A 27,386-nucleotide genomic window follows, 5' to 3' on the forward strand; every position below is an offset into this window, starting at 1 on the left:
CATCTAACATCCCCCAAACCAGAGCAGGGGAGAAGAATCACAATCAAAATATGGATCCTCAGCTCAGGAATCCACCAGCTAAGCCCCTCTGTTTGGCATGATCAGAGAACGAAAGCATGGCTCACAGCCCTGAGTCCACATAACATCAAAACTACAGCAGGGAAAAGGAGTTTCCAATCATGAGGAAATGTGCTCTCCGACTCCATTTTTAACAAGTTCCCTGCCTCTCTGTATACCTGTGGACAGCTGAGAGAGGAGAGGCCATGGAGCTAAGGTGAGTGTATTAATAGCATTCTGATCCCATAAAGCAGAATGGGAAGTCTGTTATTGGTAGCTAGCAGTACCTGATAAACGTTGGAGGGCTCCTATTAGTGTTTCCAAAGCTGGAGAATTCAGCCCACCCTCTGTGCCTTGGAGTTTTGTAACAAGTTTAATTGAACAGAGACAGACTGGAAATGTAATCATTCACATACTGCCATGAACAGCACCAAAGTTCATGAAATGCTCATGCCAGGCACCCTTCCACAAACATTGTTTTGTGAATGACAAGCCAGCCAAAATTCACAAGGAACTTTATTTTGTGAGCCTGTTCATGACTATCCCTAGAGTTGAATGACATAACTATCCTCCAGCTTCTGATGCATATTTATGTAGGGCCTGAGAATCTCTGCTGTTATTTTTGCTGTAAAATAAAACTCCAGTCCTCATGGTTACAGAGATATCTTTTAAACTGGCAGTGTTATTTCCTATAAAGGTAAATGAATGGAAATTAGCAGATAGGCAAGAACACTGTTGTGCTTACTACTTTGAGTGGTAAGAAGTTTTAGAACTAGTGTCATCTGAGAACTGCTGTTTGCCCTTTGGAGAAGAAATTAGTAGAGAAGAGTATTTTTGCAATACTTGCTTTATTTACAGATATACAACAGAAACTGATGAGTCAATTCTATATAGTGGCTACTCCATTATCTCACATTAGGTCCCCAGGAAACCTTCAGGGTCTTTAACCAACACACAACTATGAACTGTTAACATAGGCAGGTTCCTGAGTGTCGTTAAAGATTGCCATTTATACTCTTGAGCTTTGTGTCTTCTGGTGACTAAAATCTTGTAATGAGCAGACTATTAGTCTGCTTGATGTCTATTACAGGAAAAATCACTGACACACAGCTTCCTTCTTCAGCCAGTAAACAGATTAAGAAGAGTCCTGCTGGATGAGACTAATGGTCCATCTAATCCAGCATCCTGTCTCACACAGCAGTCAATCAGTTCCTCTAGACAAAGGGGCCAAGACCTTTCCACTTATGTTTCCACCTGCCTCTGGAATTCAGAGGCTTACTGCTTCTGAATGTGGAGGTTCCCCTCAGTCACCATGATTAGTTGCTCTTGATACACATCCTCCATAAATCTATCTACTCCCCCTTGAAAGTTGTTTATTCCCATAGTTATCACTACAATCACTTTTTCTGTAAAGTAGTATTTCTTTTTATCTGTCCTGAACCTACTGCCCATCAGTTTCATTGGATAACCTCCAGTTCTAGTATTGTGTGTGTGTGTGGGGGGGGATTACATTTTGCCAACTCTCTCCATCCCATGTATAATTTTATAAACCTCTATCATGTCCCCCCTGAATCATCTCATTTCTAAACTGAAAAATCCCAGACTCTTCTGCTTTCCGCATAGGGAAGGTGCTCTAACACCCTAATCATCTTAGTTTTCCGCCTCTGTACTTTATCCAGCTCTATAATATCCCTTTACTTTTACTTGGACCCTGCCTCTTGTCCAGGCATCTTGGGGCGGTGTACAGCAATTTAAAACCAGTATGAATTAAAACACATTAGTCATTAACTGGTCTAAAACCATCGTCGGAATCCCTTTCTCTTGGGAGTCTTCACATAGTTCATCACATTACTCTCTTATTTGCAATATCCAAGATGTTTTGGAGATACGGTGACCAGAACTGTACACAGTATTCTAAATGAGCCTGCACCATAGATCTCTACAGGGGTAGTACAATATCAGCCGTTTTATTTTAAATCCTTTTCCTAATAATCCCTAACATAGTGTTTTCCTTTTTCACTGCTGCAGCACACTGGATTGATGCTTTAATTGAGCTATCCATTACAACCTCAAGATCTGCTTCCTCTTAGCAAGTTCAGAAACAATTAGCTTATACTTAAAAATAGGATTTTTTTTTTGTCCAAAGGTGCATCACCTTACAGTTAGCAACAATGAACTTCATTTTCCACATTGCTGCCCATTCATCCAGTTTGTAGAGTTCCTCCTGGAGCGCTTCAGTCAGCCTTGTTTTTCACCTTCCTGAATAATTTGGTGTCATCTCCAAACTTGGTCACTCCACTACTCCCCCCTAGTTCCAGGTCTTTGATGAATGACTTAAATAGTACTAGTACCAATAATGATCCTTGTGGGACCCCACTGCTTACTCCGCCCCTCCCATTGTGAGAACTGTTCACTGATTTTCACTGTTTGCTTCCTGTAATTTAACCAATTTTGAATGCTCTATCCCAGGGGTAGTCAAACTGCGGCCCTCCAGATGTCCATGGACTGCAATTCCCAGAAGCCCCTTCGCTGGCAGGGGCTTCCGGGAATTGCAGTCCATGGACATCTGGAGGGCCGCAGTTTGACTACCCCTGCTCTATCCCATGACTATTAAGTTTACTGAGAACTCTTTGGTGAGGTAACTTGTCAAAAGCCTTATGAATGTCAGGAATATTATATGGTTGCCCAATATAATCTCCATTATACACTACACCAACTTGGTGTAGTGGTTAAGGGCGGCTTCTAAACTGGCGAGCTCCAAATAATTATGTAATTTCCTCCAACTAATTAAATAGCAGACAGAGGGGTGCTCTAGAGTTTATGGAGCATAACAGTACGATAAAAAGATCAAATATATAACTGATGAGAATATGTTAGATAAACAAGGAAAAATAAAATCCTAGTAAACAGTTCATTATTAGTTCACGTGATAATGGCTAAATTAACATATTTTATACATAATAGACCAACTTTGGAATTTCATGAAAAATTTCATGAAAAATGTAGTCTTTTTCTAATATAAAGCTGGGAATCATGAATCATGAACAAATTAAATAGAGATTTTTTTTTAGTTAATATATGTTTCATAATAAAATACTATCATATATGAAGCAAAATTGATAAAGCAGATTAAAGTTATTTAATTACAAGTAAATATTAAAAATGTAAGTCAGTCCTATTTAAATGTATGATTTTGAATACAAATATATATGTTTTATATTTGTTGGTATATAAATCAAAATTGAAATTAAAAATGTTTTTAAAAGCCTTTTGAAAGACTAGGTATATAATGTCTAGCGGGTTACTGTTATCTATATGTTTGTTCACTTTCTCAAAGAACTCCAAAAGGCTGGTGAGGCAGAACTTCTCTTTGTACAAGCCATGTTGATTTTCCCTCTGCAGGCTTTGTCCCACTGTGCCTAACAATTCCATCTTTGATTACAGTTTATACTAATTGCCAGGGACAAATATCAAGCTGACTGGCCTTGTTTCCCCTCTGGATCCCAATTTAAAAGCTGATTTTACATTTGCTACTTTGCAGTCTTCTGATACAGCAATTGAATTTAGTGATAGGTTACTAGATAAATTATCTACTTAAGTACTCTCTGGTATATGCCATAAGGACCTGGATTTTAATTTCCCCAGTAGGTCTAGAATTTTATATCTGGTCACCTCAATATGGCTCAGTTCTTCAGGCTCCCTTCCAAAAAATGTGAGTTCTGGCATGGGTTCATGTCCCATATTTTTTCATAGTGAACATAGAGGCAAAAAAGTCAGAGCTTCTCTGCCAATGGCTGTTGATCCATCACTTTAAAAATGAAGTGGCCCCGATATTTTCTTGGTGAGGTAATTGTGAGCATAGCAACAGAGCAAACCCAGGTTTGGGTTTCAAACTAGGCTATGGGATGTAGTTGATATTGCTGATTTTATTTGATCATCTTTGTTTGAATTTATGCAGTGTGTTGTCATTGTTATTGAATTTATCAGCAGCCTTTGACCATGACATTCTGTTGAGATATTTTGTGGTAAAAGTAGAAGTAGGCATTAGGGGATGTGCTTTGAAATTGTTTAAATTAATATTGTGTATCAGTAGGATTGCTACTGGAGACCAGTTGTTATTAGCATGAGATTTGTCCTGTGGGCTTCTACAAGGCTCAGCTCTTTAATCCTTATGTATAGCCCTTGGAGTACCTAGCTTGCTGGGGGGTAAAACGGTAATGATTGGGGAGGGGAATGGCAAACCACCCTGTATTGAGTCTGCCATGAAAACGCTAGAGGGCGTCACCCGAAGGGTCAGACATGACTCGGTGCTTGCACAGGGGATACCTTTACCTTATAGCCCTTGGAAGACAGAATTTGTCATTTTGGAGTTGAGTATCATCAATATACACAAACCTAACTCTGTATTTCTTTGTCCAGAACACCTAATACTGCTGTAACTGTTTGCCAGTATATCCCTGTTGTGACGGAGTTGATGCTGGTCTGGAAATGTAAGGTCTTGGAGGATATTGTGCTTCCCACATTTGTTGAGGTTCAGTTGAATCTCACTAACTCAGTTAAGTGTCTAGGGGTTATATGTGATCCAGCATGCCTGCTACAAAAATAATTGAATTCAATTGTGAAAAATGCTTTCCTCCATCTTAATCTAGAACATGGCTTCCTACCTTGTTCCAGCCAATCTGGCAATGTGTATCCACAGTAACCTTCAGGACATACCTGACCTATATGAACACAGAATCAGCATTAATACAATGGGAAGATGTGTGCTGGCTGCTTCCCACCTACTTTGGCTTGTCAATACAGTACCTGTGCACAGAACAAACTCCATCTGCATGCTCAAGAATGCAGCTTTTTAGAAAGTTCCTGATCACAGCAAGAGACTATATGCTACAGTCCCTCAGCAAGTAACTGCCATACTTATAAACCAGGAGTCTTGCTTAGGTTGGGAGTAAGACCAGCGTGCTTCTGCTCATTCCCCTTCTATGTCCATTAATTAAACACATAAGTGGGTCATTGTGTACTCAGGGAAACTGTGTGTAGTCTACTGACTACTTGTATGTAGTCAGGGAAAGGTGTAATTTCCGTTTCAGCAAAAATTCAAACTTGGATAGCCTGTGAAGGCAAGGATGAAAACCTTTCTTCTAAGGTCTCTCATTCTTAGGCTTCATACATTATTTAAGCATATGTGCTCACTCTGTGCAATGAAACAAAAATAAAAGGGATATGGGCATAAGTGTACAAGTCTACCAATCACATTTTAATTTCTAAAGTCCACCTTAGAGTAACAAACACTGTTAATACACTGTTAACACTGATATAGTAGAGTCTTGTTACACTATGAAGAATTGCTTAAAATACAGTATTTTCTGGCGTATAAGACTACTTTCCCCCCCTGAAAAACATGCCTCCAAGTGGGGGGGGGGCGTCCTATACGCCAGGTGCATTTCAATACTGTAATGTAATGTAACAAATTCTATATTTTGAGTGGAAATGTTGGGGGGTCGTCTTATACGCCCAGTCATCTTATATGCCGGCAAATACGGTAATTTCTGCTTTGTTGATGAATGGATGAAATATTTCATTGGTTCTGAAATTCTAATGGATTGTCTTTGACAAGGAACATTTTCCAAAGCCTTCCCACACACTAAATATTTTACAAACCGCTATAGATTAATGCTTTATGACATTTAAAAACTGGTGTTTCTTTCTTTTAGATGGCATAAGCATTCATTTCTATCTTTGGCAGCTCTTGAGCTTTCTGACCTTTAAAATAAAACCCTGTTTCTGTGAAGTAGCATCCATATGCTTTCCCTCTATATATATTTATTGCGTGTGTGCGCATTCCCCTCCCCCCATCTCAGACCAGAGCATTTCATTTCCCAGGGGTTTGCTTTGTATAGCTGTGATGAATCCGCTGTCATTTGTGAAATGTCTTTAAAATGTTATGCTGTTAAACTTGAGGACAAGCAATAAAACTGGGTTAATTGTTCAAATTATGGATAATAATTTATCAAATAAGGTATCTAGCAATATTTTACCTCTGCCATCATCTCTAAATGAAGATTGCAAAATCCTTTTAACGCTGATGATTGAAAGTATCCAATTTTCTTTTTATCCCTGTTCCAATTTAAAAAAAACACTTTACAACATCTACATCTTAAATTGTGTTTTAAATTAATAGATTTGAGAATGAATGAAAACTTCTAATATGGGCTGGAATAGCTGACCTAGAAAACTTCAATGGGGCAGGTTAGTTGTACTCCCCCCTCCCCTGGATTGGAGCCTTTTGCAGAGGGATTACCTTAGATAGCAGTCTAAGTAAATTCACAGAGTTTGAGTTATTGTTTTTATTTTCTGGGCAGTGTATAGATCTGGGATGAACAATTGGTGGATTTCTGTTCCTGCAGCAACTTTATTCAGCCTCAGATTGCATTACCAAATTTTAATCAGGATACATTAATGGTTTGCCCAGAATGTTGACTGGAAAGAAATAATGCTTGCAAATTACAAAAAACAAAGATACTACACACAAGAATGGGGGATCTCTTTTGCATTTGACATGCAACAAACCATCCTATGTGGTCCTTGTTAACCTTTAATTTTATTTTTAAAACTAATGAGGATTGTCATGAGTATGTCAAGTTGCATGACTAAATATTCTTTCTGTTCCTGGTAAACTGCTTTGAAGAGTGGCACCTGGTTAGCTTGTTTTGTTATCTTGGGCTACTTTTGGAAATGGTTCTCTTATTTTAATTATGACCTTTTGGATGATAACACTTATAAAAGTGGGTGAATTCACATATCTTACTTGCAACTCATCATTAAATGTTTAAATCTACTGTGCCTTGGAGGAAAAGCGCAACAGACACGCAAGAATTCAACAAGCTGCAGCGCTGACAGTCTGCATAGCATGCAGGTGCTAAGCAGAAAAATATAGGGCAGCCTGTGCTTTAGGATTTGCTAAACAATGTGTCTTTTGGTCATGTTCCAAGAATCACTTTCCTTTATCATATTATCTCAGAGATGTATTAAGGGCTGGAAAAACGCGGCTTGGCTAAACTGGTGGTGGTTATTCAGAAGGCAGAGCCGTTCTCCTTTCAAGGCATGCCAGCAAGCTTTCTGAATACGTGGAAGGGGCTAGGTGAGCTGTGGAGGCGCCTGCGGCGGCGGCGGCGGCTGCTGCTGCTCTCGTCTGCATGTGCCGCCTCCCCATGATGCTCAGGTCCGCGGCGGGCCTTCTCCTCCTAGCGACTGTATTCATTGGCCTCGCCTAGGCGACCGTGGCGCAGAGACACTAATGGGCAGAGAGAGGGGGACGCCTGCAGCAGCTCTGCTTTGTGCCTTGAGGAAAGCACTTAGTTAGCCGGTGGCCTCCACCGAAACCTACCCTGGCCCTGTCTTTTCCTCTCCGCTTCACAGGCGGGCGGCCGAAGAGAGACAGCTCGGCAACTGGCCCGGCTGCCCCCGCCGAAGTCACGCGGAGAGCCTCGGAGGCGGGTTGAGGGAGGAGTAAGAGGCGGGGGCAGGAAGAGGCGCCGCCGCGGGTGGCTGCGGAGCAGAGCCCGGGTGGAGTGAGGAGGAGGAAGATGGTGGAGCGGGAGGCCGGGCTAGCGGCTGAAGTGAAAGCGTCTTCCCAGGTTTCCTGCCCACACGCGCGCAGCTGCTGCCATCCACACCCGTGTCAGACCTGCTGCTGCTGCTGCTGCTGCTGCGCGCAGTGAGTGGGGCTGGCGCACGAGCCCCAAGCAAAAGGTTATCCTGAGGCGGCTCCTCTCTTGCTGAGGGGGATGGGATGGGCTGGGCTGGGCTGGGCTGCGGGCTCGGTGAATCGAGGGAGGAGTGAGGGCGTCAGGGGGAAAGCTGGGAGCAATGGACGTGGATGATGGATGGTGCAAAGGCTTGCCAGAAACACACGGCTTGCTCAACGCAAGGGCCTGGGTTAGATGCGCGCGCGGGGGTGCGTGTGTGTGTGTGTGTGTTGCAGTCGGGTGCGTGCGCGGCAGTGTGCGTGTGTGTATATGTATATAGCCTAACCTGCATGCCGTGCATAGAGTGGGGTCTATACCCAATTTTCCATCCCAGCGCACCCACAGGCTTTTCTTCCATCCGGTTAGATGCTGCGACTAGGAGGGGGAAATGTAGTGGAAGCTACCGGACTCACAATTTAATGTGCCGTGGCAGGGACGTGTGATGGCTGCATCGCTGGACAGGTATATTTTGGCAGGGAGGTGGGGTCATCTGAAAGACTGAGCGAGAAGAGAGGCGGATGGATGGAAGGCAAGGCACAGACGCACAAGTTGATGCGCTAAGGTCTCGCTTCATGCAGGGACGGGGGCAGTTAATGACGTGCTTGTTTATCGGAAAGGATTATTCCTGTGAAACCAATTAGAGCGGTCCGGGTTACTGCTGGAACTCCTAATGCAGAATTCGGCTTGGATTTCAGGGCACAGAGGTGGGGAGTGGCACATCGCGACAAGGGTACACATGGTAAATGGGACGGTGGGGGACGAAGCCGAATCTCATCCTAAAGGGGGCGCTGTCGGTCCCCTTCCTGCCTGTAGTGATAGACCGCCCCTTGCCTGATATTACAGCCCTGGGCTCGTGTTCCGGGCAGTTTGTTAAACCCGGGAGAACCCCTGCTGCTTTTGGCACCTACCAGGTCTGGGTAACAGAGGTGTCTTGACCTGCTTTGTTCCTTAAAGCTTGCATCAGTATTCATTCTGTCAACTTAAACATTACTGGATGGCCTTTATTTTCATTTGTGATCTGTGGAGGTGGTTATGATGGTAGCCTTGTTTCACTCAAGTACGGATTGATTTTCTCCACCTTGGTGGTTTGGGAAGAATGCACTGAGTTTATTGGCAACAGTTACAATTTCTAAGAATGTTTATAGAGGGCCTGGGCTTAAAACCAACAGTTCACATTACAACAAATTGATAAAAAGGCTCTACCCTCCCTGCTAATTAGGTACAAGCCAATTCTATGTAGGGCGCTGGGCCAGACCTGACCATGTGGCAGGCATTTCTGACTTTGAGGTATGCAGCTTATTTCCATTCTGGAGGTATGCCTCAAGGTATGGAAGTGTGGTTTCATGCATTTGTATTTAGACATCCCTTTGATTATATATTTGAGAGATCCAATCTAACAATAATCTGGACAGTATCTGAGTCACTGACTTATGTTTACTGCACTGCTGTCGAAATGAGAAGCCTCTTGCAGTGCATGCAGGCTGTGCCTGTCATTCTTTCCGAAGTGCATATACAATGTATTGTCATAATCATTAAAGGCTGTGAAATACCCATATGTATGTGCATGTAATGTTAACCTTTTGTGTGAGTTTTTAGCAATAACTAAAAAGAGAGAACATTTCGCCTTTTTTCTTAAACCTGAAAGTCCTTTCAGAGACTTCATGGTCTCTATACACCTGATGACATTGTTTTGTTCCTCTTAGTGTAGGGTTGGATTCACATAATCTCCATTCCTAAACATAGCAAGGTTCCAGTTCTGTGCACACATACCTGTGAAAATAGTAGGGCTTACTTTGTCGTAAACCATGAGTTGGATTGGACTGCATATGGAAATAAGCATAGTTGTGTCCAAGGGATTTTGTAGTGATTGAGAGTGACCTCAGATATTTGATTGCTGTTTAATTCCCACAGTATACTTTTGTATGTGGTTCTAGAGGACTAATATTTTTGGAACTATTAATCATGGCTAAAAAGGCTTGTTATCAGTATGTTTTAAAGCACGGATATGAGCTAATAGTATCCTGAAAATGAATGTAGTACAGGCATATCACATTTTTGCATTTTCCATGTATGCTTGTGCTACGGTTCTGCTTCCCCTTTCATGTATTTCAAGAGCATTTTTGCTTATACTTTTCAGTTATGAATAGCTAGTAGACAGTATAGTGGCAAACTTTTTAAAATGATAGGTCCTTGTGCCCTAAACAGAATGACAAACAGAAATTTGACCAGAGAAGCTGTTCCTTGTATATGGATGAAATTATGGAAGGATTCTTTTGTATTTTTATCACTCCATTTAAAACGCTTGGGGTTTTATGTGAAGAGACCCTGGTTTCAGTCCTCATAGCACTCAAGTAATGGTTTGAGCAACCTGCTCTCACTTTCTCTCTCTCTCAGGCTACCCTTGTTCGCAAGATAATTGTGAGGAGGGTATAAATTGTGGCAATGAAAAAAGTTGAAAGAATTCTGTTGTATTTGCTGCACAAACTGGCTGAATATAGGTTACAGCAATCTGAATTAAAAGGGCATATAAGCTTTGGGTTTGAACCAATTTTCTAAGTAACAGTAGTTGTGGTATGTATGAATTCTGTTGTTCACAGAAATATTGAACCTCTTTTGTAATTACTCTGGCTTGCAGCTATGTTCTGGTTTTGCACTAATGCATTTTGCTTGATTTAAAATAGTAATGCATTTTGACTGTTGTTTTGTCTTCTGCTAGATGTAAAACCTAGCATTTTAGAAAGCTAGAAAAGAATATATTAATAGTTTGGCCTGTTAGGAACTATAAAAGATTGCCAGGGGAAGTGAATTCTATGGAAGAGAGTGTATCTTATAAAAAGCAGAAATGTGTTTTCTCTGATTACAAATATTTATTTATTTATTCATTTTGTCTTCATAATAATTTGGTTGTGCATATATATATATACATATATATATACATACATATACATATATAAAAAAGAAGAGATAAGAAATGTTTATTTGTATTCATTGTGAAATTGTTTAAAATAGCCCGGGATAGGTTCGGTTTTCTGTTGCAATAATTTTGAACCGTCCCCTTTTTTTTTCGTGGTGTATTCATAATAATTTAAGACAAAAATGAATGCTGTTGCTTGAAAAATACATTTTACTAAGACTGAGATCCTAAGCATACTTCCTTGAAGTAGGATGTATTGAAACCAAATAGATGCATTTAAGGATGACTTCTAAATCTGACTAGTACACAGCATTCTAATTTGCCCTTATTTTCCAGTTAAATGTTAAAATATATTTGTCTACCAAAAATATTTCTTATACTTACACCCTTTTTTTTACAGAAATCATCCTTTTGATTACTGATGTTCTACGTAGGTTCTGCGATTTTTGGAATATTAGTTGGGGACAAGCTTTTTTGTTATTGTCTTTAGTCTGTATTTTCAAGTCATTCTAAACAATTAATTGTATATTTCTTTTGAAATGTGTATATTGATCCACAGGTTGAGGTCTGAGAATGATTCCCACCTGAAAACACTGAAAATATCAGTATAAAAACAATAACATCGACTGGTGGTATCTCATAGGGGGCAGACAAAGGAGGAGAGAAAGGTCTTTATTTTCCTTACTGGTGGATGACAGGAAGTGGTAATGGAGCTTTTACGGTCATGACTGCAATACCATCAGGCACATAGCTACTGAGTGACTAGTGGAACTTGTGCGTGTGTGAATTAAGTGCTGTCAAGTCACTTCCGTCCTATACCATCCCTGTTAATATTTTTCAAAATGTCCTATAGTTATCAGCCATTCTCAGATCTTATAAACAGAGGGCCATAGCTTCTTATATTGAGTCAACCTTTCTCACATTAGATCTTCCTCTTTTCCTGCTGCCTAGCATTATTGTCTTTTCTAGTGACTCTTGTCTTCTCATTATGTGACCAAAGTATGCTAGCCTCAGTGTAGCCATTTTAGTTTTTTGGGAGAGTTCAGGCTTAGATCCACTTTTTTGTCTTTTTGGTGGTCCGTGGTATTCATAAAACTGTTCTCCAGCATCACATTTCAAAGGAATCAACTTCTTCCTTTCAGCTTTCTTCATTGTTCAGCTGGATCCAAGAGGTTGCCAGCAATACATCCTTATGCTTAAGGATCTATCTGGCTCCTTCGTGGTTGCCCTCCCCCATTTCAGTCTCCTTCTTGGGCACAGTCTTTCTTTTTGGTTGATAACTGAGCCAAAAATTAGAAAATATTTAACAATTTCAGTTTTTTCATTGGCTACCTTAAAGTTGTGTAATTCCCCAGTACTCATTTTTGACTTCTTGATGTTCAGCTGTAATCTTGTTTTAGTACTTTTTGCTTTAACTTTCATCAGTAGTTGTTTCAAATCTTCTGCTAAAAATGTGCTGTCATCTGCATAGCTCAGATTGTTAATGTTTCTGCCTCAAAATCTCACTCCACCTTCATCTAAATCTAACCCAGTTTTCCTTATGATGTGTTCTGCATACAGATTGAAGAGACAGGGAGATAAAACACATTCTTATCTGACACCTTTGCAAATTGGAAACCATTCTGTTGCTCCATATTCTGTCCTAACATATTCTGTCCTTGCACATCAAAACAATCAAGTGCTGTGGCACCCTCATTTCTTTCAAAGCTAATCATAGCTTTTCATAATCCATACAGTCAAAAGTTTTGCTATAATCTATGAAACACAAGTTATTTTCCTGAAATGTTCTTGTATGCTCCAGTAACCAGTGTAATTTTACCATATGATATTTATTGCCTCCTTTTTTGAATCCAGCTTGAACATCTGGCATTTCTTGTTCCGTGTATGGTAACACTCTTTATTGTAAGATTTTGAGCATCACCTTACTTGTATGAGAAATTAATGTGATGATCTGATAGTTACTACAGTCTTTGACATCTCACTTTTTTGGGGAGAGGAATTGAGTTGTAAACTAAGTATTTCCAGTCTGTGGGTCATTGTTTCATTGTCCATATTTATTGGCACAACCTTGTTAAAGTTTTCATGGTTTCAGTTTCTGTGGCTTGGAATAGCTCTATTTAGATTCCATCTACTCCTGGTGAGTTGTCTCTTCCAGTTGTTCTCAGCAGCTCTCACTTCACTTTCTAAACCTGTAGGTTCTTCAAAAGATGGTTCTCAGAAGCAATGTTCATCCTTAGGTCTTTTTTGTACATTATTTCAGTGTTTAGTTAATGTTTTTCTGTGTTGATCTTTCAGCATGACTAACCATTTTTTAAATTTCCCTTTGTTTTTTTGGATCTTGTGGAAAAGATGTCTTGTTCATTCTTTTTTGTTGTCATATTTTATATAGTATAGTCATTATAACATTTGCCTCTATGTGTGATTCACCGAAATGCTGCATTTAGGATTTTAATTCTGTTTCTGGCACCTTTAATTTTGCTTCTTGTTTGTCTTTAGCAGTTTTATGAATTTCATCAGTCATCTGTTGAGGATTTTCTTTTAGTTACAGGAATAGTCTTTGTGCATTCTTCCTTAGTAATATCTCTGGTTTCAAGCCATAGGCCTTCTAGTTCACATTCACTTGAATTTAGTAATGCAAATCTGTTATTTAGGTGGGTATTAAGCTCTTCAGGAATGTTGCTTAGATTATATTTTGGCCTTATGACAGTTTTGGTGTTTGTATTAAGCTTTATTCTAATGTTTGATGATATTAACAATTCATGATCTGTACCACAGTCAGTTTCTGATCTTGTTTTAGCAGAAAGAATAGAGCTTCTCCATGTTCTGCTAACAATTATGTAATCTACTTGATTTCTTGTATGGTCATCTGGTGATCTCAATGTATACAATCATCTGTTTGGTTTCCTGAAGTATGTGCTTGCAATGAACAACCTGTTGCATTCACAGAATTCTATGAGTTGCTCTCCTGCTTCATTTTGTATTCCTAGCCCAAATCTTCCAACAGTATTTGATTTTGATTCCTGTCATCTATGATTATCAACACATCTTGTTTAGGTGTGTGATCAGTTTTTTCCCCCTGGATCAGCTTCTGCAGTTGGGGCATACACTTGAGTGAGGATTATATTGACATGCTTTCCATGAACCTGACATGAAAAGTGATGATGTCACTTACTGGTGCCAGGTACCCTGTGCCACTCAGTAGTTATGTGCTTGTACAGAGTGGCAGCTGTGGTCTCGGACAGCAAATTTATTGCTTCTGGTTGCTTTCTGATAATGGCACTGTTTTATTCTTCAGTGGCATACAGTGGTGGAAGCTGGGATATTTCCAGGATTTTACATTTGAGCTATTGCTGAAGTCCACTGTTATTGACATAACTATCTCAGGGATTTAAATAGCCATTCCTTAGTTGTTGTGGTTAACAAGTATTATTCTTTGTATTGTTGAAGTAGGCATTGATAGAACAGTCTTTGCAGATTTAATTCAACTTTTTATTTTTCTTGAGCTGTATCCGCTGTTTGTCTGATTTTTGATATCTTTAAAAAGAAATCAAGCAAGATATATTGTCTGTTTGCCTGACCTTCAAGAGAACATATTTGTTCTACTTAAATTATGTTTGAAAGTTAACCTGCCTATTGTAATGACTAATGAAGATAGTGTTTTGGGGGTTCCTTCCTAGCAAGGTTCCACACAATATTGTTCTCCTGTATAAGTGACTTAATAATGTCCGCTTTTTGATTTTGGTGATGGTATGCTGTTGAAACCTGACATTGTAGATGTATGTGCTGCCCCATCTTCAGTACTCAGGATATGTAGGGTTTCTTCCATTTTTAAAAACAAAATGAGACTGTGCAAGAAGAGTGGATGGATAGCCTCTTTCCCCTCTAGTAAATTTTAGCTATGAATCAGCCCCCCTGATTAGCTCAAAATGGAGAGTGAAAAAGCACCCAGAACAGGGTACCTTTTATCTGAAAAACAATCAGAGCGAAAAGCAACCTATGTCTGTCCTGCCCTTACTCTGCCTCAAGGGTGATTGTGGCTTTTTGGGGGGGAAAGTAGAAAATGTAATGTAACATGTGGCTTGAGCCAGTGTCTTTCACCAATGCTCATGCAGAGCAGTGTTTGACACAGTTGATCATGAGCTCCTAGCTCACCGCCTTGCTGATGCTAGGATACGGGGGACAGCCCTCAAATGGCTGATCTCCTTCCTCTGGGGTCGTGGACAGAGGGTAGCAATAGGACAGAGAATATCTAGCCGCCACCAGCTCACATGTGGAGTTCCACAAGGAGCAGTCCTCTCTCTATCCTATTTAATATCTTCATGCACCCTCTTGCTCAGCTGGTGCAGAGATTTGGGCTGGGTTGCAACCAATACACAGATGACACCCAGCTCTTTCTCCTGATGGTTGACTGCCCTGACTACCCCCAGAATTTTAGCCAGATGCCTGGAAGCAGTGACAAAGTAGATCAAGCAGAGTCATCTGAAGCTCAACCCTGCAAAGACGGAGGTCCTTGGCTGGGCAGACTGGACTTCTGTAACTCGCTTTATGCAGAATGCCGCGGCCAGGATTCTCACTAAGACATCATGGAAATCTCACATCTGGCCTGTACTCCAAGAACTCGGCTGGTTCCCAGTTGAATTCCGGGTTATGCTTAGGATTTTGGTAATCACCTTTAAGGCCATATGCAGTCTGGGCCCAGTGTATCTGAGAGACCATCTCCCTGCCTATACCCCCAGAAGAGCTCTACGCTCCACCACTTCCAACTGGCTGCGGATCCCTGGCCCTAAAGAGGCATGTCGTACCTCAACAAGGGCCAGGACCTTTTAAATCCTGGTCCCCACCTGGTGGAATGAGCTCCCCAAAGAGATCAGGGCCCTGCCGGAACTTCCACAATTCTGCAAGGCCTGCAAAAAGGAGCTCTTCCACCAGGCATTTGCTTGAGGCCGACTGACCCATAACATCTACAGCCCCCCCCCCCAGACTGAGAGGTCGAACTTGTTGTTGAAATACTGTTCTAGTTCTAGTTGGTATATTATTTTTGTTACTTTGATACTGATACTATTCCATGTAAATGTTCCAAAATGTTTTCTGTAAAGCATAGAGAAGGGCTGTATAAAAATCTAAATAAATAAAATAATAAAATAAATAGTAACTTTATTTTTATAGGAAGCAGAAATATCGTAGCCTACAGTATAGTGTACCACGGACAGTTTTGACCCTTGTTTAGCTGTCCTCGTCTAGTGTGACTCCTTTTCTGTTTGCAGCAGAATTGGTTCTTGGCTCTGAGAGACAATGGAACATCTGAAAGAATGGACAGGAAATCCTCTTGTTGCTCATCACCATGTTTTTAATAGTTGTCGCACTTCACACTTAACACAAATAGATGAGAATCAAATATTCATACATTGTATTGCAACAGTAACCTAATTCCTATCATATAGATGTGAAATAGAATAACTCATCTGTATGATGTTCTACAAGTCATATTTAAACCAATTCCTTGTCCAGTGTGCATGCAATAAATAAATGCTAGTGCAGTGAAGGCCTGCATTGTACGTTCCTAATGTGCTCTAACAATTCATGTGCAGGCAAGGCAACCTAGCTGCATCCAGCATCGTGCTTAAATGGGGCTTAGACGAGGGACCTTGTATTTCAATTCTGTCTTGCACGTTTGGAAACTTTAAGTATTACTTGCCTGAAATCTATAGGAAAACGAGGGAGTGGCATTTTTTGCATCTTGATTGGTTGGTTATAATTCTGATTTGTTTGTAGAGCACCATTGAGCCTGGACTCTGTGAGCTCATCTGATACGCAGCAACACATTGAGCAAGAATTGTTCTCTCAAGGAAAGCATAATTTTCATACATTAAATGGCCAGTCAGTTCTAGCATCTTTAGTTATCATGTTAACTTCTATAGTGAAGTGCAGAGAGTAAATGTGGACTTTTAGTTTGCTTAAAAAACTTACTGGAAACTGAATGTAAGGAATGTATGTCATCACTGTTAATAAAGAAAAAAAGTGAGGGAAGGACAGTGGTTCAGTGGTAGAGCATCAGCTTGGCATGTAGAAAGTCCCAGGATCAATCCGTGACATCTCCAGTTAAAATTCAGATAGAAAAATCTCAGAGAGCTGCTTGAAATTTGAGTAGACAATACTGACTTTGATGGACCAGTGATCTGATTCAATATGAGGCAGATTCATGTGTCCACATGAGGTGAACACTAATTTAAGAGACGGAGAGGATGTGTGAATTCAGAATTCTGCCTCCAAGCACTGTTGAGTTAACTGTAAAAATTGGATGATTGGGAACAAGCCATGAAGCATTCATGTCTTGCCTAGTAACTTTCTATTTTCTTAGTGAAGCTCTCCTTAAATTTTAGAAACTGGATCAAGTATGTCTTCCTTATTTGATTTTAGTTTTATCTGCTTCTTCATCTTACTGTGGTGAGTATTGAAGGTAGTGTGTAGTGTACTATCCCGGGATATCTAAATGATGGCATTCTGAACAGAGTCAAAAGGAGTAAATAATACTATTCAGTCTCTGAATGATTCATTATTGTTGCCTTCAACCTGTGGGCTGTTTCTTTTGGAACCAGACATGGTGACCCATTGAAAGAAATTGTGGAATGCCATTGTACTAGCAGGTAGAAAGGTGAATATGACCTAATGTTGGTACTCTGCATCAGTTATAGTCTTAGTGGGATTCATAGGGTCATTACCCAGTCTTCTTCTGTTGCTATTTGTAAGAAAGCAGAAGTGTATCTTAGGCACATAAATATTTTAGGAATAAGTTACCTAAGTGCAGTGTTGGAACAAATTAGTAACAAATCATCCTTGGTATTTTGTGCAAGCCACATCTTTAATACTTATGTATATGCTCTTACAGCCCTTGAAAATGTTATGATGGCCAAGAGGTTTATGAAGTTGCTTCTAAAAGTAACATAATATGGATTTTACATGCATGAAGCCCTGAATTAGTAGTGATTGAAAACAAATGACTGGTTTTTTTGCTTCAGCTTATTGATCAGCATAATAAGCCAGCTGCTTAGATCTGTAACAAAGGCATTATTCTGCAGTTGCCACTGAAGAGCATTATTCTTATTCCAAGGCTGTATGTTGTTAGTGAGACCTGCAAATATATATACTACTTTCCAAATGAAAATCCAGCAGTGTGTTTCATTGCACAATTTTCACAGTAATGCTTGTCTAGAAATGCATGCTGTCCTGGTACTGAAAATTTTAGTGGAGCAAGACACAATATTTATCATTGAGCTTGCATTCATTTAAATAGTCCTCTCTAGTAAATAAAATTGCTGTAAGAAACATACACAAATCTACATTCTTACTAAATATTCCTTAACAATTTGATATTATGTTATAGTTTGTCAGTACTGGGGTAACTGAGATATCTGCACAAAGAAATGTGGATGTGAGAAAGAAAAATACCAGCCTGACATTTAATAGCTCCAAAAACACATTTTTCACCAAAAGGAAAATCTGAGCCCTTTATTTGTTAGCCCTGTAAATTTTATTAATAAGAGACAGAGATAGGTTAACTGCTAGTTTTGAACAACACAATTAGACATGTAGATGGAAAAAATAATTGAATAATTGAGGTCAACTTGTGTTGGTAGCTTGACAAATTGATTGTGTTTTTAAAAGGGCTCTTCAAGCTTATTCTAAATCAGAATTTTAAAAGTATCTTCCTAATTATAATTAAATATAAATATAATTATGTGAAAGTGTGGCTTGTATGCTTAAATAGTAAAAGTATTATCAAAGTGTACTATTTCATACTGATAGAGTTCCAGCAGGATTAATTTGTGATTTCCCGTCTCACTCGCTGTGTGAGGCAGCTAGGTGGCCCAGCATTTCTGTCTGTGTCTCTTATGGAAGTTTAATCTGAAATATTTTCATGCCACCTAAAGTTACATTTAGGGAAGCAGCAGTTTAGAGTGCCAGTTTAGAGTGCAGCAGCTTGACACTCTAATAAAGCCTAAAACAGCAGTTTTCCTGTTTTCCTTGTCAATTACAATGTTGGCTAATTAATTATTTCTGATAAGATATGGTAAGTGTTCCTGTGTTTCTATGCTTTGCCAAACAGTGTTTTCTTTAAAATCATAGAGAATATCGCTGTACATACTGTACTGGACGGTATGTAGGGTTGCCAGGTCCTTGGGATTGGGGAGGGGATGAGGTAGCCTGGTCCAGTTAGGAAACTCCTGGAAATTTGGAGCCTGGGGAAGACAGGAACTTCAGTAGGATTCAGTTCCATAGATTCCACCCTGCAAAGCAGCCATTTTCTTCAGGGGAACTGATCTCTGTAGTCTGGAGATGAACCATAATTCCAGGTGACCCCCAGGTCACACCTGGAAGCTGCCATCCCTAACAGTACCTCAGAATGCAAGGAAAATAAGATGGAAGAGACTGGTTTGGATGTTTTGTGGTATTTGGAATAGTTAGCTTGCTGTCACACTGTGGGTGTTTTGCACTGTCAGTGCATTTGTGATAGAGGTCAGAATTCTTCTACAGGGGAGTAGGCAGATAATAAATGACACCTGGGAGTGGGGGAGAAGTGTTAAAGTGGAGAGGGAAAGTCTATCATCACCTCAGGGTTTGGGGAAGTAACAGAGAAATAGGGAAAACTACCAGTAATTAGTTAGGTAATTAGGTTTTCAGATGAAAGAAAAGAACCCAGACACCATGGTAAAGATACTAAGCTCAAGGGCCTATCAAAAGGAAGAAAGAGAGCAGGTATCCTGTATCACCTTAGGGCAGCCTTTCTAAATCTTTTTGGGAAATCCCTGAAACATTCTTCACACTTCAAGAAACACCACAAGTGGTGCAATTGTGCAGAATATGATTGGAAATCATAGCTATGTACACACCCATCCAAGGCTCCTTCTCTTCCTATTCCCTCTAGGCTTATCATTGGCCATTGTGGGACGGGAAGGGCAGGTTGCCATGACTATATATATGGTCATATCACCCATAAACGTTTAACACATTTTAATCTTTTTATATATAATATATAATATATAATATATTTTATATATATATATATATATATATATATATATATATATAAATTCACTCCTTCTGGAAACCTTTCCAGGGCTGTCAAGAAACCCCAGGGTTTCACAAAACCCTGGATGAGAAAGCCTGCCTTAGGGAAATAGAGGACGGAAATAGTTCATTGGTCTGTGAGAAATACCCCATGAGACAACCTCATCTTATTCCAGGAAGCTAAGATTCTTGGGTTTAAGGAAGAGTTACAAATGAAAAGGATAAGGCCTAGGTTTTATGGCTGGCATAAACTGGAAGCAATGTCATCAAGCCAGCGACATCTGGGTGGCAATCTAGCATTTGGCCAAAACTCTACGGTAGAAGCCCATTTTACCATAGATTTTTGCACAAATATCAGTGTTGCCCAGATGTTGCTGGCATGATGACATCATCTGTTGTGCACCACCAGCCATAATGTCTAGGCCTTCTCTTTTATCCTCATAAATCTCCCCATGCCCCACTGGTTGCCAAGAGCGCCATGGCAACCCTATCTGGCTGTGAAAGAATAAGGGTAAAAGACTCAGCTAAAAAGCAATTTACATGCGTATGTATAACTTCAATTGGCATTTATCCTCATACTAGTTTCAAAACCCATTTATAAAAACGGGCTTTGAAAGGGGAGAAGGGGGAAGGGTAAGAGACACGCTCCCACCCACCCATCTTTTCCAACCCCCCCCCCCAAATGCGGGCCGGCGCCCTTCCCTCCCAAGGCGAGACAGAACCCCAGGGCCACTCACCGGCTTCGCGCTGCTGCTGTCTGGTAACAGCGCGGGCATGGTCCTGGGGTGGGTAGGCCAGGGCGGGCTGCAGAGGCGGCGGGCAAGCGGGCTCCTGGTGGGGCGAGCGTTTTCAGCGGCGGCATTTTCTCGCATTTTCCCAGCGTCTTGGGGACGGAAGAGGCCAATGAAGCAGCTTCACAGCGGCTGGGCTCGCGAAGCGCCTCCGAGACGTTAGGGCGGCCGCAAGGGAGCCCCCGGCAGCAGGCTGACGCGGCGAGAGGCACTTCGCACCTCTCAGTGCGTCAGGCCGCCGGGCAGGGAGCCCCCAGCAGCCGCGCAGAGGGCCTCGGACGCTTCGCGCCTCGGACGCATCAGGCCAGTGTCAAAGGGAGCAACTGCAATCCGGACCCTTCCTTATCACGGACACATCCCGCCCTAGAACCCTTTAGCCTTTTATTTAGTCCATGGCGCCCGCGGCGCCACGGGCGGTTTAAAGATGATCTCCTATATAAGTAAGTATCATTACGTAAGCTGGTGTATGGCTTTCATAAATATGAAGTATTAAGGAACTTTCAAGGAGAAAGCACAACCAATATACTGAGATCTAGTCCCTTGGTAATGTACTTGGCCAGCTCATAGATTAACTTTTTCTTTCTGCCATTTGGGTTAGACACAAACCATTGCTTCTGAAAGAGTTAGAAGTACCGTATTTGCTGGCGTATAAGACGACCCCCCAACATTTCCACTCAAAATATAGAGTTTGTTACATCACATTACAGTACTTTGGGCCACTATGGGCAGCTATGTCTATCCCAACTGAAGTGCACCTGGCGTATAGGACGACCCCCCCACTTGGAGGCATGTTTTTCAGGGGGAAAAAGTAGTCTTATATGCCAGCAAATACTGTAGTTGATGAAGAGGTGTTACAGTACAAAGGTCACTGGGCATCAAGTTCTGCCAGTTATGGTGACAGGAAATCTAATAAATAATCTACAGTACACTTCCTGGACATACCACACATACAGAAAGCTATGAGCCTGGACTTTGTTTCTATAGGCTGCTGGAAATCTGAAAGACATTTGCAAACACTGCCTGCAGGTTCTCAGAACCCTCTCCTTTTAATTTATGCCTCCAACTCCTCATTACATTATACTTCCAAATACTTCCATTTTTGCATACATATTCCGGGTTTCATACACACATATAGCAATAACCATAACCTCATGATATAATTCTGCTAGAGACCTACAATTTTTCTTGCGGCAACAGTGAGAATTTAGTAAGGTAGTGTGTGAAAGCTACAAAGGTGAAAGATACAAATAAGGGAGAGAACAGACTTCTAGTGATCTCTTTTGTTTCTTTCTCTGAATTCTGTACCTGACTAACAGATGCATGATCAGTATGCGGTAAGTGGTAAAACAGGAAAGATCATGAATAGAATGCTGTGACAGCAAGGTGCTTTCTCAGTTCACCACCATACCACCGTCACACCTTCCAGAAGCAGTGACCAAACAGCATGGTTTGTGAGTGATCAGTAAGTCAATGCTAATAAATACCAATGCTGGATTACTTGCTGTTATTACCGAGGAAGCCAGGGATGTATATGAATCTCAGGTAATTTCTACTACTTCCTCCCTCCTCTTTGCCCAGACTAGTGATTCATACCAACCCCTTCTTTTAGTAGTGCACACACAATTCTCTCTTCTCAAGATGGGCTCAATAAGCTATCGGTTATTAACGGCAAAGGACAATAGAAGTCTGCTTTAAAACGGTTTCAATTTTACATACCCACAGCTTTACTGAATTAACAGGGCATTTCTGTCAGAGAGAGGAATTATTATTCTCCAGGTATGTCCCTCTCACCAGCCAGCTGATCCCAGCTTATCCCAGCTGGGGATAAGGCAGGTAGCAGGAAATCCCTGCCTCCATTGTATGTGGTCTAGCAGCCCTACAACCATTTTGAAGGTCCTGAAAAGAGAGACACTGCTTTATTTTGCTGCACATCCTCCCCATTATCCAGAATTACCATTGTCTTCACATGTGCCCTCAAAGTTCTCTGTAGTCTAGACAGAGAAAAAATATTTTTTCTCCTATTTTAAGGAAAGGAAAATTTCATTTAAGAAAGGCACCCACTAGCATTGTTGCCCCTGATACCATCAACTAGAAGGTTTTCAGGATCACAATAACTGAATTTTTTCACAGTCAGAGTAGTTCAGCAGTGGAATAGGCTGCCTAAGGAGGTGGTGAACTCCCCCTCACTGGCAGTCTTCAAGCAAAGGCTGGATACACACTTTTCTTGGATGCTTTAGGATGTTTAGGGCTGATCCTGCGTTGAGCAGGGGATTGGACTAGATGGCCTGTATGGCCCCTTCCAACTCTATGATTCTGTGATTCTAGTGGTAACTCATTGAGATGGAGAATCACTCAATTTTGAAGGTGAATCTAGTCAAGACCGAGACTATGCTGATTGGGAATGTTGATATTGGAGAGCAATTGTTTTCAACCTTTTGACCATGGAGGAGCCCCTGAAATAGTTTATAGACTTTGAGGAACCCCAGAAATAATGTCAGCTGGCCATGCCCCTCTGCCACACCCCTGGAAGTGACATCACTACCCACATCCTTAGCCTTTCTTTTGCTCCCTTCCCCCTCCTCCCTCCCCTTGCTCTGCCTCATGGTGGCCAGAAAGAAGAGCTGGAGCGGAGAAGACCCGCCTCCCATATTACTCCACTTCAGATCTCCTGTGGACTCTCTTCAAAGCTCCTGGTTGGGAATCTCTGTTGTAGAGGGACTGAATCCTCTTAAATGGAGTGGTGTCTTTTTCAGAGCCAGTTAAGAGCCTGAGGATACTCACGGCCCCTGCCTTGCTGTTTGAAAAGCAGATTGGCATAGTGGCCAGGGATCACCTATCAGCTATACCTGATTAGCCAACTCTCTTGCTATGTAGGCTTAGCTGATCTGGCCACACTGATCCCTAATGGTAGGATCACTGAAATGTGCTCTATGAGAGACTGCTTTTGAATACAGCTCAGAAACAACAATATGGCAGCCCAACTATTGTCCAGGGCTAGTCTCTAGGACAGCATTTCATGAAATCCCGGGGATTCTTCAAGGCCCTGGAAGGGTTTCTCAAATAGGTGGGAATTAATTGTTTTTTAATTTTAAACATTTTGTTAAACATTTATTAGGTGATATGTCCTTATAAGGTCATATTGACCCCCCCCCCCTCAGTGGCCAATGAAGGGCCTGAAGGGGGTGGAAAGAGGAAGGGCCCTGGGTGAACATGTACATAGCTATGCTTTCCCACCATATTTTCTATGATTGCACCACTTCTGAGGTTTCTCAAAGCCTGAAGAATGTTTCAGGGGTTTGTCAATGCTAAAAGACTTGAGAAAGGCTGATCTAGGAACATATGAGGTCGACTTTGAAATAACTCCATAGGCTTCAAGTCTGTTTCTGAGTTCAATTAAATTCTTTGAATAAATAAAGGAATTTATGACAAAACAAAAATTGTGCTCAATCCAGTGTGTTGTAGATATGAGACTAATGTGCATAGGAATCTTTTTGAGTTGCCAGCTCTGGGTTGGGAAATTCCTGGAGATTTGAGAATAAGCCTGTGGACGACAGAGTTTGGGATGGGAAGGGAGATTAGCAGGGGCGTGATTCCAGAGAGTTTATGCTCAAAAGCAGTCATTTCTCTAGGGGAACTTTGGCAAATCTCCAGTCCCCATTTGGAGGATGGCAACCCTAGGCAGACCACAGGATTGGAAAAGGTCAGTTTACATTCCAATCCCAAAGAAGGGCAATGCCAAAGAATGTTCAAACTACCGCACCATTGCACTAATTTCTCATGCTAGCAAAGTTATGCTCAAAATCCTACAAGCTAGGCTCCAGCAATATGTGGACCGACAACTTCCAGAAGTACAGGCAGGATTTCGAAGAGGCAGAGGAACTAGAGATCAAATTGCCAACATACGCTGGATCATGGAGAAAGCTAGGGAGTTCCAGAAGAACATCTACATCTGCTTCATTGACTAAAGCCTTTGATTGTGTGGAGCACAACAAATTGTGGCAAGTTCTTAAAGAGATGGGAATACCAGAGCACCTTATTTGTCTCTTGAGAAACTTATATGCAGGTCAAGAAGCAACGGTGAGAATTGAACATAGAATCACTGATTGGTTCAAAATTGAGAAAGGAGTTCGGCAAGGCTGTATACTGTCACCTTGTCTATTGAACTTGTATGCGGAGCACATAATGAGAAAGGCGGGATTAGAGGAGTCACAAATTGGGATCAAGATTGCAGGGAGAAATATCAACAACCTCAGGTATGCAGATGATACCACTCTAATGGCAGAAACTAAAGAGCCTGTTGATGCGGGTGAAGGAGGAGAGTGCAAAAGTTGGCTTGAAACTCAACATCAAGAAAACAAAGATCATGGCATCCGGCCCTCTCAGTTCCTGGCAAATAGATGGGGAAGAAATGGAGATAGTGACAGATTTTATTTTCCTGGGCTCCAAGATCACTGCAGATGGGGACTGCAGCAGAGAAATTAAAAGACGCTTGCTCCTGGGGAGGGAAGCTATGGCAAATCTAGACAGCATCCTAAAAAGCAGAGACATCACCCTGCCAACAAAAGTGCGTTTAGTCAAGGCTATGGTCTTCCTAGTTGCAATGTATGGCTGCGAAAGTTGGACCATAAGGAAGGCCGAGCGTCAAAGAATTGAGGATTTTGAACTCTGGTGCTGGAGAAGACTCTTGCGAGTCCCTTGGACTGCAAGGCGAACAAACCGGTCAGTCCTAGAGGAGATCAGCCTTGCCTGCTCCTTCAGGCCAGATCCTGAAGATGAAACTCAAATACTTTGGCCACCTCATGAGAAGGAAGGACTCCCTGGAGAAGAGCCTAATGCTGGGAGCGATCGAGGGCAAAAGAAGAAGGGGACGACAGAGAATGAGGTGGCTGGATGGAGTCACTGAAGCAGTAGGTGCAAACTTAAATGGACTCCGGGGAATGGTAGAGGACAGGAAGGCCTGGAGGATCATTGTCCATGGAGTCACAATGGGTTGGACATGACTTCGCACCTAACAACAACAACCCTAGGCATAACATATTTTGTTTTTTTCCCCCATCTCCCTTTTGTTCATGTTCAGACTGCTTTGTAGTTATGGAACTTGGATGCCTGTCTGCATGTTAAATAGCTCTTTGAGATGAGAAGGCATAATAGATCTTCCAATCTTAGTAATAGTCTAGATTGCTGAGAATCTCACAGAATGAACTCTCATATGCCTGTGGGGTTCCTTAATGTGCTGGCACTGCTTACTTGTAATTTGTAATAGGAAGTAATAGTGCCAGATCATTGACTTCTTCATTTAATTTCTTCATTTCATCATATATCTAATAGGAATGGTTAGCTCCAACATGTGGACACACACAAAAATCTGCAAATGGGAGGGAGCACTCCGGACTTGGTTATGTATTTCTACGAACTTGGTTTCTGTGTTTGTTATTTGAAATTTAGTTCTTATTAAGCAACTTTGGTGGGTAGGTCAAAATCAGATTATTGGTCTACCTTCAAGGTAAAAAGATATTATCAGAATAATAATACAAAGTACCAACATTGTTTTCAGTCTGCACCAGCAGAGTAGCACAGATTATTTCCTCTTGAGTGTCCTAGTCTCTGCTACATGGTGCCCTTGTTCCTAGCTTCTCTTGAAAATAAGCAGGCAGCAAAGATGAACTTTCTTGGGACTTTTCTGTATTAGACATTGATATATATGAAAACAGTCAGTATTAGTCTTTTGTCCTCACTTTTTGCTGACTTTAATTTGCCACAAATCACAAATGTTTCTGGTAATGAGCTACAGGGAATTAAGAACATTGCTTAACTGAGGCATCTGTTTCTTTTGTTTTGGACTGTACCATGCTTATAAAAGTTAATTATAAATATTGACTTGGCTTTTTAACTTAAATCTTTATCACATAAAGACTAAAATAAGGTAAACAACATCACACTACCTTAAATCCTTTCCTTTTAGGAAGGCTGGGAATATTGAAACCATAATGATACATAACAACTTGCTGGGGACACAAAATTTCATATCTACTTGCGTAATCATATATTTTCCCCTTTGAAGTACCCATTGTCTGCTTCATTTTTCATTTGTTTTCCCTCCTGCACCCTCTCCAATCACTTGTTTTTTCTTCCTGTTTCCAAAGTAAATCAGAGGATTTACCCCCATGTCCTGTGTGTATGCATTAAGTGCCATCAAGTCATTTACAATTTATGGCCACCCTATGAATGAATGATCTCCAGGATGTGCTATCATTAACAACTGTGCTGAAAGCCATAGCTTCACTAAGACCGTTTACGCACTGGGAGCTTCACTGCTCCAGCACAAATTGGGGCGGATGAGGTGTTCCATTCCAAATGCTCACCCATGTGGGTGCAGGAAGAGGTGGGGTAACCTGCCATGACTAAAACGCCAGCCTGCAGTCCAGCATGAAACCTCCAGTGCGTAAACGGTCTTAGTTAGTCAATCCATCTCATGGTGAGTCTTCCTTTTTTTCCTGCTACCTTCAACTTTGCATTGTCTTTTCCAGAGAGTCTTTTCTTGTTCTCATTGTGTGACCACAACATGACAGGCTCAGCTATCCCTTATTCTGAAGTAGAGCCTCTTGATATGACATAAGTGAACAGGTAGATTCATGTGTGACAAGGTGGCTTTAAGGTCCCTAGGCAGTACAGGGCTGTAAAGGTCACTACCAGCACCTTGATTTAAGCCTGGAAACAAATTGGTGGAAAGCCCACATCACTGCCAGTCGTTTTATCTGGATGAAGGGAGCACTCAAGTATCTGTAAAGCTGTTCATGTAGTGTGGGACAG

At 41.2% G+C, this 27,386-nt stretch overlaps 1 protein-coding gene across 5 annotated transcripts in view; it reads left to right on the plus strand.

The window, feature by feature from the left end:
* Window positions 1-7,477: 7,477 nt before the first annotated feature.
* The window catches only part of APBA1 (amyloid beta precursor protein binding family A member 1), a 98,917-nt gene continuing 79,008 nt past the window's right edge, over window positions 7,478-27,386 (plus strand). The window contains exon 1 of one of the 5 annotated variants that reach the window (XM_077344843.1): window positions 7,478-7,809. The gene's annotated coding sequence lies outside the window, so the exon portion shown is untranslated. Of the gene's footprint in view, window positions 7,810-7,975; window positions 7,996-8,079; window positions 8,268-27,386 lie in introns of those variants that run through there. The other 4 variants (XM_077344837.1, XM_077344844.1, XM_077344841.1 and 1 more) reach the window with 4 other exon arrangements.

The sequence above is a fragment of the Paroedura picta genome, chromosome 7 (assembly GCF_049243985.1).
Source record: "Paroedura picta isolate Pp20150507F chromosome 7, Ppicta_v3.0, whole genome shotgun sequence".
Lineage (NCBI taxonomy): Eukaryota > Metazoa > Chordata > Lepidosauria > Squamata > Gekkonidae > Paroedura > Paroedura picta.